At 40.3% G+C, this 13,664-nt stretch overlaps 1 protein-coding gene across 27 annotated transcripts in view; it reads left to right on the top strand.

Moving 5' to 3' along the window:
* The window catches only part of FARS2 (phenylalanyl-tRNA synthetase 2, mitochondrial), a 532,053-nt gene that overhangs the window by 51,835 nt on the left and 466,554 nt on the right, over window positions 1–13,664 (top strand). For 2 of the 27 annotated variants that reach the window (XM_042985803.1, XM_042985799.1), the window contains exon 1: window positions 9,240–9,607. The exons of 23 other annotated variants lie outside the window; for them this stretch is intronic. The gene's annotated coding sequence lies outside the window, so the exon portion shown is untranslated. Of the gene's footprint in view, window positions 1–9,239; window positions 9,627–13,664 lie in introns of those variants that run through there. 2 more of the 27 variants (XM_042985802.1, XM_042985797.1) reach the window with 1 other exon arrangement.

The raw sequence follows: 13,664 nt of genomic DNA, 5'->3' as shown, positions 1-13,664 counted from the left end.
CTTTAAATGTTTTGAATAAATATGAAATGATTTTGGTGGGATTTTTTATACATCTTCACTCTGCCTCCTCCTGCCAGAAAGTTTGCCTTCAAATAAAACCAAGCAAAATTATCTCAAGCCAGATTTAAATTGGGGGAAACGTCGAGGGTATGACAGTGAAATTTCCAGCTTTCTCACCAGAGGAGCTAGGAAATGTACTTATTTTTTTAATCCCTGTGTGTGTTTTGCTAAGAGGTGTGCATTCTCCCTCAGAGGGTAGTCATCTAAGGGGGTGTTGTGGCATTCTGAAAATAGTGCCCTTCCTCGGTAATGCTGGCTCAGGGTGGCCTATCTCCAGAACCTCTCCTGCCACTGCCAGGGAGGCCTCCTGTGAAAATAACAGATCTAGGGGCCTCTTTGACCCTGTTCATCTAGGCAGGCCATCTGGGTGGGTGACTTCTGTGCTTCATTTTAAGACTGGGTGGCTGGGTGTGTATGGCCTTAAGTGCCCTCCCAGGTTTGGGGGTAATGGATTGTATAGTATAGCATTATACCGGGTGTTGGCTTTAGATAGAGACTCCTGGTCCCCTTGTATGAAGGGTCCACCATCGGTGAAGATGAACATTCTGATCTGGAAGGTATCTTTAGAATAGTCACTAATTAGTGGTTCCTAACCTTGGTTGTACACTGCACTCCACCTGGGGAGCTTGAAAAAATGATGATGCCTTAAAAAAAAAAAAAAAAGGAAAAAAAAGAAGAAAAAATGAGGCCTGAGGCCCACCTTCAGAGATTCTGATCTAACTCGTCTGGTGGGTGCCCTGGCCAGTGGGATTTGTAAAAACGCTTTACGGATAATTCTAATGTATGGTTAAAGTATAGGATTGTTGTTCTGATTTCTCTTGAGTACCTGTTTCTTTGGGCTCTAATTAAGATTTCTACCACCACAGAAGATACAGAAGGTCTTTTTTCTGGTTGTCCTTATTAGCAAGGTTTGCTGGAATATATTTCTTATAGACAAAGGGACTCTCTTCTGTTTTGTTTATCTGTGGTTGAAATTTATTTTCATATCCTTATGGAGTATGTATGTCTTCATATTCACACAATGTTGTGCTGGTCGCTGTGGAGGACAGATCTTATTCTGCAGCGGCTTGAGTTTAGGAATAGAGAGGAAAGACAACAATTTGTTTTCCAAGATTTCAACGCAAGCTCCAGGTCACTGAGTTCTAATGGCAGTTTCATTTTGTAAACTGAAGACTGTTGTGACATCGGAGCTGACGTTTCTGCAGTTCTGGAAGTCTTCTCATTTAGACCCTTAGTACCTGTAGTGCCTGCCGGCCTGTGCATTTAGACACTCAGCCGTATCATTACTTTAGGAAATCTGGCTGTATCTGAGTAAACTGCACAGTCTGAGGGCGTCTGGTTTAGAGGAATGCTTTGTCTGAGCCTCTCCTGGGCTGTTTTGAGTTTATTTAAAAAGGCAGTGAAGGATCTGGCACCCTCCTCCCTGTGTTGTACTGTGGCTTTAAGATTATTTGGTTGAAACTTCATCAAAGTCCAGAGATGAGATTTGGGGTTTGGGGAAACAAGTATTCTCCTTGCTTTGATTTTGTTTTAAAAATGAGTATTTAGATGTAAAATTTTCTAACTTCGTCATTGTTTGTATTCTGTGTGTTTATGAGAGCTCTGTCAGCGGTTGAAGCAGAAAGGATATATGACCTGTGGTCCTTTTCCTGCTGTGTATCAGAGACCTCACTTAAGGGTAGAAAATGTTTGTGTTACTCCAGTAGTGGAGGACAAGGGCTTCCTGACCCACTCCGAAACCTTGCAGATACGGGCAGAGCAGAGAAATCTGTACATGTATATGTGTATGCACTTAGGAATATATGTAGTATAAGCATACATGATGTTATGTTTATTTGTATTCATACATAGCTGCTAATTCAGAGTGATGCAGGAAATTCTCGTAGGGACATCTGTCATTCATCCTCCTTGGTTTTTTCAAAGAGAGGCACATTTGGGTTTGATCTAGCATTCACATTTAGGTAATTTCATAATGGTTGTGGGGGCTGGACTGGGGAGGTGGCTGTCTTCTCCCATTTGTGTGGATTTCTCCTCTTAAGTTCATTACCTTGGTGACAGGTTTGTGTGGAGGGGTGGAGTGAAGGCCTGGTGGGTGAGGGGGACTCATTGTTCAGATCAAAGGCAAGGGCGTCTGTTCATTTCTGATGTCTTAGAAAATGAAGGCTGTGCTCCCCTGCAAGGACCTGAAGGGGATGTTGGATCAGTTGGAATGATTTTTTTCTGCTCTGTACTCTCATTTGATTCTCCATCACCTTCCCTCTAATTATTCCCTGGTTGTTGACCTCCAGGGGCTAATTAGTTACACATGTCACTAAGAAAAGGTCAAGGGTTGTAACAATGGGGCACTTAATTTTCTGTCACCTTAACTTAGTTTTTAACATGCCAGATGTTTGAAATGAAAAGGCAGCAAATTCTCTTTAACAACATGTGGAGAAGGATGTTCTTCCGGCCCCTTCTCCTAGTCCCAGTGTCCCCTCAGGGGCTTTCAAAGCCAGGACCATTTCTAAGGGGAACAGTTCAGAAATGGTTCCCTTCCCTCAATGATAGTTTGTGGCATCTTCATATAGGAAGTGTAGAATCAGATTTTATATTATGGTAGGATGGGAGGGGCCACAAATATAACAGTAAAACCATGGTGTTTTTTTGTAAAACTAACAAATGTTCCAATCTTATTGAAAATGGGGATTATTAAACAAAAGTAAAGCTAGTGTCGGATGCTTACAGTGAGCCATCACTTCCTCTATGTCAGTCAGTCTCTGTTAAAAAACCAAGATGAGTAAGACATGGTCCCTCCCCTCTAAGAACTTAGTGAGAAGCTCCTTGTGCCATTTATCTTCTTAGCTGTACACTCTTCCATCGTTACCAATCATGCCCATCTCCCTCCTTGTCCACTTATAAATGCCAAGATGACAGTTTTGTCACATCTTGGTGCCCTTTCTTTTTGGAATGCAGGGCGCTCTTTTCATTGTGGCACCTGCTACTCCCATGTGTGGTCCTAACATAGTGGTTTCAGGTACCTCTCCCCACCTAGATCTGTGTTATCACAAGAACCCAAGGTGACTTGGGCATACAAAATGGTTCTGCTTCAGTTGGGCTAAATGGGTCCTGAGAATCTGTGTTTCTAAGGAATGCCCACGTGATGCCAATGCTTGTCTGTGCACCACACTGGGGATAGCAAGCCTTTACCCTAGAAAGCCTACTTAATCTCCACCAGTGCCAGAGAGAAGCAAAGATGTTTGACTTGTCTGCTAATATGGGATAGCATACATAGCTAACCAAATACCTCTACCTAAATACTCTCATGGGGAGTCAAAGTTAAAAAATGTACCTGTTTACTAGGTGCTAGATAGAGCTCTCAGCATTTTATTAATATCCTTGATACAACAGTTTTATATCTATTTTATAGATGGGAAAATTGAGGCGCAGAGGGATTAAGTAGCTTGACCAAAGTCACATTAACTAACAGGTGAAGGAACAGGGCTTTGAATGCAGGCAGTATGACCTCACCATCCCAGCTTTGAAAGGATTGCTGTGTGCTTCCTCTTTGTCTAAGGTGTTATATCTGTGGGAAAGTGGAGTCAGATCATGGCTCAGAAATGAGTGTCTCGGTTTGGATAGTAGGGTTCCAGAGGGCAACCTGTTTCCAGGTGTGTGGTTGATATAAGGTATAACCAATAGAGAGTGGGCCATGCTATTCATGTTTAATGGGCAGGAGTAGTGGAGGAAGGGAGACAGGCCAGATGCTAGTAGTTGAGGAACAAGAGGGCATGTGTAGCAAACTTTTATTTTAGCCTTACGATGCATCTGATACTATGGTTTACATTCGTTATTTCTTTTGAAACTTATAATGATCTTATGGTACAGGTACAGATTTTAAAGATAAAGGAACTGAGGTTTGGACAGATTAAGTAATTTTCCCAAGGTCTACAGAGAGGAAGGTAATATAATTTTAAATTTGAAGTCAGTTGCTCTGTGGCCTTCCAGGGCAGGGCCTTAGAGTAGAAATTAAAATATAGAGGGGAGGTTAGAACTTGGTTGTTGACACTGCATTGTAAATGAGGTGCTTCTCCAACAGATAAGTGCAAGAACACAAGAGCTGCAAAGCAGAGAATCTATAAGACTCACTCAGTGTTGGCCCTTTAAAACTGGCCTGGAGTCCCCCAAGATCTCCCAGTATAGGGCTGGTCCCCAGGCTGGACACAAGGCTGAAGCTGCATGTAGGGTTGGATGGCTCCAAGTTTAAATCCATTTCCATCTGGTTAGGATTAAATACTCTTCCTGACTTCCTGCTTCCTTCATCCCTGAGTCAGCCCAGGAGAGGCCAGTCCTGCTCTTACTTTGACTCCTGTCCCTGGGACACACACCCTCTGCTGCCACACTCTGCTTCCCTACAAGTGACAGATGTTTCTGCTTTCTTTCCCCCATCTTTCTGATTATTACATTTCTTGCCACAGACATTCCTCATTGCTCCAAATGTGAAAATCCGAGCTTATTTCCTTTAAATGAATTATTGTACAGCCTCATATGACCCCAATATAAATCTCTTTAACAGAGAACTAAGCTGACAGCATGTGTGGTGTGCTTGGGGAATTCTCTGCCTCAGGATGCTCATAATGGAGGGAGTGGAATGGGGTTAGCTGGTGGGCACTGCTCATTTTTTTGGTAATTGTTGATAATATGGGACACCTCCAGAAGGTTCTCCATGAAGCTGCTCTGTGCATATGAATTCCAGCCCCTCATGCAGTGTGAAATGCCTCTGGTCCCCTTCCTCTCTGGGTAAGAGAGCAGGCTTTACTCTCTGATGTGGCCCCTTTCCTCTTTATTCTTAAGATTAAAAGCCTGCCTTCCATTTTTTTCAAAAGGATTCTCTCTCTCTCTTTTGTAAATGTTTATTTTGAGAGATGACAGGGATAGAGAAAATCCCAAGCAGACTCCATGCTATCAGTGTAGAGCCCAATGTGAGGCTCGATCTCACGAATCATGAGATGATGACTGAGCTGAAATCGAGTCGGTCACTTAAGGGCACCTGAGGGGCACGTGGGTGACTCAGTTGGTTAAGTGTCCGACTCTTGATTTTGGCTCAGGTCAAAATGATCTCTCTCTCCCTCTCTGTCCCTCCTCCGCCTGCCTGTCTGTCTCTCAAAATAAATAACATTAAAAAAAGAGTCTGTTGCTTAACTGGCTGAGCCACCCAAGCACCCCTAAAAGAATACTATATGACAAAAAGATAAGAAATAAAAAGGGAAAAAAGCACCTCCATTTACCATCCTAAAACAGTGATTATCAGTTTTTAAACTTTTCTGCAATGATTTTTACATATTTGTGCCTGTTGTTTTCTGTCTGCATCCCCCTTTATTGCTACATAATCTACATCATTACCATTTTAATGGTTGCATAATATTCTGTTGTGGTACTGTACCATTAATTATTTAGCTCTGTTGTTGACAAGTACATTGCTCCTACCTTTTCACAGTTATTAATAACACCATCAGGTATATCTTTGTGCGTGTAAGTATTTCCATATTTTGAATTAGATTCTTATGAGAGAGTCCCAGGTGTGGCATTACTAGGTCAAAGAGTATGAAGAATTTTATGGCTTCTAAAACATATTGCCAGATTGCTTTCCAGAGGAGTGGAACCAATTTACAATGCCATCACAAAGTCATTCGTTTCCCAGATGGCTAGCCAGGGTTAGGGATGTGGCCTCTCAGAGTAGGAGAGGAGAAGGGTGTGTGTGTGGGTGGGTGTGTGTGCGCGTGTGCACGCAGAACTCATGGATTCCTGTGTGTGTTGATTTAAGCCTCAATGACATTATGCATTATTCTTGTTAATAGGAATATATTAGGTGTCTAATGCCAGTGTAGTAATTGTCCAGTTCAGTGTTTAGTATTGCAGTGTGTTAGACAAGGAATAAAGCAACTTATGTGTATTCCCTGTTTCTCTGGAATTTTGAAAATTTTTAAAAATTGGCAAAGGTTAGTTAACAACCTTTAGCCACTGTGATGGGGTTCTTAGTGGCCCTCTCCTTTCTGAGAATACCTAATGATTTGGAAGTGAAGGTGGAATTTGAAGGAGTTCTAGGACAGGTAGGGGAGGTATCTGGGCATATGCTCAGGAGCAGGCCTACCTGGGCAGCAAAACTTCCCTCACCTGATAACTACAGTCTTTCAGTTGCTAATGGATGCTTGTGTTGAGGATTTTGAGGTCATACCTAGGCCTCAGCTGGAAAGGTACTTTGCTTCATTAGTAATTTGTTCTAGATCTGTGCCATTACAGTTTCCTCTAATTCTTTGTTTCCCATTGGACTGTAAACATTAAATGCCTTAAAGAGGGACTGTACCTTTTAAAATCGTTACTTTTTATACCTGTCCCCTGGATTGTCTAGCATATTATTTTGTATGTTATGTATGTAGTGGTGGCTTTGTGTCATCTGAATGAATGAATGGGGGAGATGAAGGCTGCATCCTCATGGTCCCAGGAGTTCTACCAAAGCCTTGCAGTGACCTGACAGGATTGCACTGGTCCTGGGTTCTCATGTAAAACCTGCAGCAGATCTCCCAGGGGTAAAGGAGGAGGACGCTTTGGTGGAGAAATTACCTGACAAAGGTAATGCTGGAAAAGACCTCTCACTTGTGTGTTTTACTTCCCACATCATCTCACAGGATCTCCTTGTTCAACAGATGAAGAAACCCAGCCTGGTAAGGCCAAGTGTCTTCCTCAAGATCATACAGATAGTGGATGACGACTGGGAACTCAGACCTGGTCCTTTGGTTCCTGCTCTGGTGTCCCTTCCACTACATGGTGTTGACAGAACTTAGGGCACTTGTTTTGCTACTCCTATTCCCCCATACCCTCACCAGATCTATGTTTGGAGTTTACTTTGCCATATGCCCACATTTCCCCTCTCTTGTAGCTGCACAGATGTGTTAAAGAGATTGTGACCTTGATGCAATAGTCAGATAGGGTCCAGAGCCATAGAGGTCAAGGGATAGCGCGGGATCCAAATTCAGTTTCATATAAAATTACAGCTTTGCGTTATCTCTGGATTTGAATATAAACTTTTTATTTCAGAGGAAGAATGCTCAGTGTTAGTTGTGGTACATGATTTGAGTGTGTATTTGCTGCAATTGTGACCCTAATAAAACTCTGATTATGATTCATACGTGCGGAGTAGAGATTTAAGGTTGTCAAGGGAGCATTAACTTTGAGTTTCTTGATTTCTCTTGTGTGACTGAAATCTAAACCTCAGTGTTGCATCGTCTGTGTGGTGTTTTTTCTTCCTTCCTGTTTGTAACCTCTCATCCTGAATGTGACAAGCACATTTGTTTGCACAGTTGAAGTTCTAAAGCTAAAGGCTTTAATAGTGAGGGAAGTGCCCGTGGTGAATGCCAAATGGCACCACTGAGGAGACAAAGCAGGAGGGAGAATGAACAGTCTCCGGGTCCTTCTAACAGCCATGTGATGTCTGCCCTGGGATTTGAATGATTTGTGGATGACTACAGCCTGCTCAGTCTGCAATGGCTTGAGGCCTCTCGAAATTGATGTTAACCACATAAGCTGTCAGTAGTTATAGCTACTGGGTAATCGGGTTTGAAATTTATGAGTATTTACATTTCAGAGGGCTTTTACTGTGTTTCTATAACTTTGGGGTAGAAACGTTTGTCCTTGGTATGACTGAATAGCTTATTTTATGCATGGTGCTACTGTTTAAAACTGTCTCAGAGTGTAAACCACTTTTTTCCTGGGAGAGCACAAAGATAATCTTGTTAATCCTATTTGTCGACTAGTGGACAGGATCGTTTCTAGCTCCATACTGCCTTCTGTGCAATAACCAGTAATATGGTTATACAGTAAAAGAAGCTAGAAGATTCTTAACACTGTGGATAAACATTTTGTTACAACTTGCTGAGGTAGGCACTTTTTTACTTTGTTTGGTCTCAAAGGGACTAATTTTTTTTTGTTTGTTTGTGATAGGAACTATAAGCTTGTTCTCAAAAATTTAGAAAATGAGGAAAAACTGAAAGAAAAGAGAAAATTAACCCAAGTTCCTTCTAGTTGAATGCAAGCCACTTATAATGTTTCAAAATTGTCTGCCATTCCTTTCCTATATGTAATTTTTATGTGCTTGTAATCAGTCTATTTATGCAAGTGTTTTTTCTTTCTACTTAATGCATGTTTTTCCTTGTTATATAATTTCCTTTACAGATACCTGAATTTTTCATCAGGAGGCAGTTATTAAAATATTTGCTTATTCTGGCAGTGTCTGGACCACAGGCTCAGCCCTTTTTCCTCAGTGGGGTTTTGCACTGCCCCTCAGTCATGGAGACAGACCTGGGTGCAATGTCTGTTCAGTCAGTAGTGATGGGCTCCCTCTTTCTTCTGAGAGAAATTGATTGGCACAGCTCCAGTATTTTCCCAATTACAAATTATCCTCTAGTGAGCTTTTTATGCATGAAGCTTGGTATGTATTTAGGATTAGTTCTTTAGGGTGTTTTCTCAGAGTTGAATTGCTGGTCAAAAAAGATGAAACATTTTGATGTTACAGACACACACACACACACAAAACATATACACAGGGTTTTATGTTGTATAATATTGTATATATTGTTTTCCATAAGTTGATACTACGAATGCCAAACATTGGAAACTAACCACACACTGCACATTAATGTTGGTTATTATTGCTGTTTAAGCTTTGTTAACTTGATAAGCAAAATAATAGCATTGAGTTTTTAATTTTTTGCTTGGTTGCCAGTGAGTTTGAACATTCTGGCATATATTTGTTAATTATTTGATTTCCTGTTTTATGAATTACCTCAGCTCAGCTTACAGTTGTGGGTGGTGGTTAGGAAAGGGTGGTGCCTGTGGGAATCTTAAAGGGCGGGTGGTTAGAACACAGAGCTGCCCTGCACACTTGGTTTTGGGAGGACAGGATCCCACATTGTGCTTTATCTTCTGCCTTACCTACACCCTACTCACATTGGTTCAAGATATGAGAATCTTTTAAGACTGAAGTAAAGGAAGGGGTGCCTGGCTGGCTCATTCAGTAGAGTGCACGACTCTTGGTCTTAGGGTTTTGGGTTCAAGCCCCACACGGGGTATAGAGATTACTTAAAAATAAATCTTTAAAAAAAAAGTCTAAAAGGGAGAGTGTGAAGTTTTTATTTTTATCAAAAAAATGGGGCATGGATGTGAGAATTTTTTTACTTTTTAAATGTAGCCTGCTATAAAATTACTCTTCTTCCATTAATTCTTTTCTCAGTTTATTGAGTATCTACTGGGCCAGGTATTCCTAGCTGAGGGAGCGTGCCATATAATGGCCTCAAGGCAGAAAGACAGTGGTAAATCCTGGGAAGGCAGACAGAGCCCGGCACCCAGATGGTAACAAAACAGATAATGAGTGAGGTCACAGAAGCGGGAAGGAGCCCAGTGATGTGGAGATTTGTAGGTCCTGGAGAATGCTGAGGGTGAGCACTGAAGGATTTGAGCTGCACGGCTGTGGTTCTGTGTTACTCTCTAGAAGGATCACTGTAGAAATGGATTGGAGGTAGGCAAGAGAGGAAGCGGTGAGTCTCATTGGATGCCTACCAGTGTAGTCTAGGCATGAGATACTGGTGGCTTACATGCCCCTGCTTCTTAAACCATCTGTGGCAAAAGATCATAATTTTTTATTTCTATTCTGTTGTTGATTTTTGTAAATTTTGAGAAACGTGAATTATTGGAAGAATGTGGCAGCCTAATTGTTCCAAAAGGATTTTTGTACCTACTGTTTTGTCCTTACCTACCATAGGTTGGCACTAGGCACCTGCAGACCCCCCTTTGTGTAGCCCCCATTGTGACTACTGTTCTAACATGCAGTACTACATCAGGCACTTTGTATGCATGGGGCAGTGGTGCACTGTTAACATTCTGTGCCTGTCACTGTGCTGTGTACAGGATAAACAGACATGAAGTCAGCGGGGTCTCTGCCTTCTCTGATTCTGTAGTCTAGCTGAATTAGGGAAGAAGTAGATGAACCTGGGGTAGATGCATTAGGACTTACTGGTGGATTAGACATGGAAGATTTAAGGAGAAGTAGGAATCCAGGCTGACTGGCAGGAGCAAGGGTTATCTTTAAGACCTGGAGTGCGTGAGATTCATTTTAGCCTTGAGCTTTTCTGTTTAAAGAGAGGACATACTAATTTCTTAACAGCAAAATGATTTACATCTGATGCAGATTTGAAATGATTTCCAGGGAAGAAATCTAGATGGCTGGGGGATAGGGGTGGGAGGGAGCTTTACCTTTTAATTTATATCCCTTTGTATCTTTTTAATTTTGTAGTGTTTCTGTATATTACCTATCCAACAAAATATGTTTAAAACTAGGTTTTTTACAACGGCTGTGGATAAACTTGGAATAAGAAATGTGGAAGAGTTATATGATGAAAACTTTAAAATCAAAGGGCTATGATAGGAGGGTTGAAGAAATGGAAAAAGGAAGAGTTTAGAAAGGAAGGCTCAGGGGCGCCTGGGTGGCGCAGTCGGTTAAGCGTCCGACTTCAGCCAGGTCACGATCTCGCGGTCTGTGAGTTCGAGCCCCGCGTCAGGCTCTGGGCTGATGGCTCGGAGCCTGGAGCCTGTTTCCGATTCTGTGTCTCCCTCTCTCTCTGCCCCTCCCCCGTTCATGCTCTGTCTCTCTCTGTCCCAAAAAAAAAATAAAAAAAAAAAACGTTGAAAAAAAAATTTAAAAAAAAAAAAAAAAAAAAGAAAGGAAGGCTCAATATTGAAAGGGGTCAGTTCTCTAGAAATTTGTAAAATTGGTGCTTTCCCAATTCAAAAGAGTTTTGTTGTTTATGGAGGGAGTTGGCAAATGATACAGAATTCATCTGCAAAAATAAAAATGGGAGAAAAACCTGGGAAATTCTGGAAAATGAAGAAGGAGCAGCACCTGGACTTACTGTATGTTAAGATACATTATGAAGCTATCGTTACTTAAACGCTGGAACTGGGTAACTTCAACTTCTTGCTACAAAAGAAGAAATAGGCAGACAGATCAACAGAACAAAATAGTATCCAGAAGTAAACCTGAAATGGACCTGAAATTGGATTATGATAATGATGGTTTTCAAACCACTGTAGAAAATAGATTTTCCAATAATTTAAATGTTCGGGGAAACAAGATTAAACAAAATGCATTTTTTTCTCTTTCATTCTTTACACCGAGGTGAATTCCATATAGATCAAAGATTAAAGCATGAAAATACAAAGAAGTAAAACTGTAAGAAAACATGGATGGACTTATTTATAATTTTGGAACGGTGAAGACCTTTCTCTAAGCCGTATATTTGTAACACACGTGGCTAAGAAAGAGTTGCCAATAACTATCTTAATTTTAAAACAATTCTTAATTTTAAAAGAATTCATAATGAAAAATGAAATAATGAAAAACTATTAATCCAATAGTGTGTGTGTGTGTGTGTGTGTGTGAGAGAGAGAGAGAGAGAGAGAGAGAATTGGTAGTTTAAGAAAAAATATACAATATACAAAATATACAGGTAGGTCAATGAGGTATTATTTTTGACCAGTTAGGCAAAAAAAAAAAAAATAAATAAAAAAAATAATAAAATTCTAAGCGCTCATGAGAATTTCGGCAAACAGAAACTCTCACCACAAAAACATAAGATCTACAGACAGCATCAAAGTAGATTGCATATGCTTTTTTCCCTAGGAATCCCACCTTTAAAAAATCACCTTGCTTCTGTACTTACACAGTGATGTGCTAAGTTATGTGGGCAAGGATGCTTATTCCAGCATCATTTGCTGTAGCAAAAACCTGGGAGACCAGAGCATCTCAGTGTGGCACTGGTTAAATAAATCCTGGCACCCCCAAATGGTAGTATGATCTGTAGCTGTCCAAAGAGTGAGGAGTATGTATAATGTGCTGACAGAGGAAAAAATGCCAGTGCATGTTGTTGTTAAATGAAAAGCAAGATGTGGCCTATGACCCTGCTTATAGAAATACTCGAAGAGAATGTTTTATAGATAGATTAAATAAATCTATTAAATAGATTTAAATCTATTTAAATAGATTAAATAAATCTATTAAATTTAATAGATTAAATAAATCTTTCCAAAATAGGAAACATTAACTGTTGTAAGAAAGGTGACAAAGTAACTGAGGTAGAGATTGAGAGGGGGGTACTGTTGGAATTTTGTGTGTGTGTGTGTGTGTGTGTGTGTGTGCTTATAGTCTGTTCAATTATTTTTAACTCAACAGGGGTTATCTGAGTATGAGTTTATAGAGTTTTCTTTCTCTGTATTAGAACATTTATATATCTATACTCCTTAACAAATGTTACGTAGAAAAAATTCTGTAAAACTTTCTTGTAGATTGTGGTATGAGACTCAGATCAACTTAATTTGTTCATCCTGTCCTCTTTAGATATATGAAGCCCTGTTAAGATTGAGACCTTTTCAGTTTTTGATCTTGGTGGTTTATCTAACTAAGAAGAGGGCCATCAGCCTCTTTTTAAGCTTAAACATGGTAGGGGGGGGTTGGTGAGAACGTGAAGGTTTTTATTTTTTAATTAAAAAAATTTTTTTTTTGATGTTTTATTTTTGAGACAGAGAGAGAGCATGAGCAGGGGAGGGGCAGAGAGAGAGGGAGACACAGAATCTGAAGCAGGCTCCAGGCTCTGAGCTGTCAGCACAGAGCCCAACGTGGGGCTTGAACCACGAACTGTGAGATCATGACCTGAGCCGAAGTTGGATGCTTAACTGACTGAGCCACCCAGGTGCCCCGAGAACCTGAAGGTTTGTAAGTGATGGAACTAGAGGCTCATGATTGGATCTCGCTGTCAGAATGAGAGACAAAAAGCCACTCACAGACTGCCTTCTTGCATAACTGTAATGCATTTCTGATCCATAGTGGTATAACATCTCCATTGTGGCCCCGTGTGAATTTACCCACTGTAGATTTCTTTGGGGGTAAAAGTTAGTTTAAATAATTTTCCATGCATCATAGGATCTTCTGAATGTTAATGGGTTTTATGCAATAAACATATTCATCCACAAACCAAATTTAGGTACATAAAGCTCTTTGACTTCTAATGAGCTTTTTAGATGTGTGCAATGTCTGAAACTGGTAGATAATTTAGAAAAAAGCACATGATTTGGGACCATCTTCTGGAAGCAATTCAGATTATGAATGAAGCTGCAATCCTTGTGAATGTGCCTTTAATTCAAAAGTGATGCAGTTTCATTCGTGGCATTCATTTATCCCCAGAAATTAAAGTATAAAAATTTCAGTAAGAATTTCTTTTGGGTTTTGCTTGCTATTAATCTATAAGTCTCATAACTTACATTTGTATAGTATTTTCTTGTGTTCCAGAAGACTTTTTATTTTATTTTTTTTTACATTCTCACTTATTCTTCCTAACAGCCCTGGGAATAGTCTTTATTATTTGAGGACTTATTGTTTGACATTGGAGGGCAATATCACCAACCTGGAAAAGACGTTAACAATGGTACAGAATATTATAGTAAGACAGGAGAAAGAACTGGGAATATCAAAACTTAAAGATTTGGTTCATTTCTGTAGCTGCTGGGAATGTCCTCATTGAAGA

The sequence above is a fragment of the Panthera tigris genome, chromosome B2, assembly GCF_018350195.1.
Source record: "Panthera tigris isolate Pti1 chromosome B2, P.tigris_Pti1_mat1.1, whole genome shotgun sequence".
Classification (NCBI taxonomy): Eukaryota; Metazoa; Chordata; class Mammalia; order Carnivora; family Felidae; genus Panthera; species Panthera tigris.
Note: the sequence above shows the minus strand (reverse complement) of the source record. Positions and strands in the feature narration are given on the sequence as shown.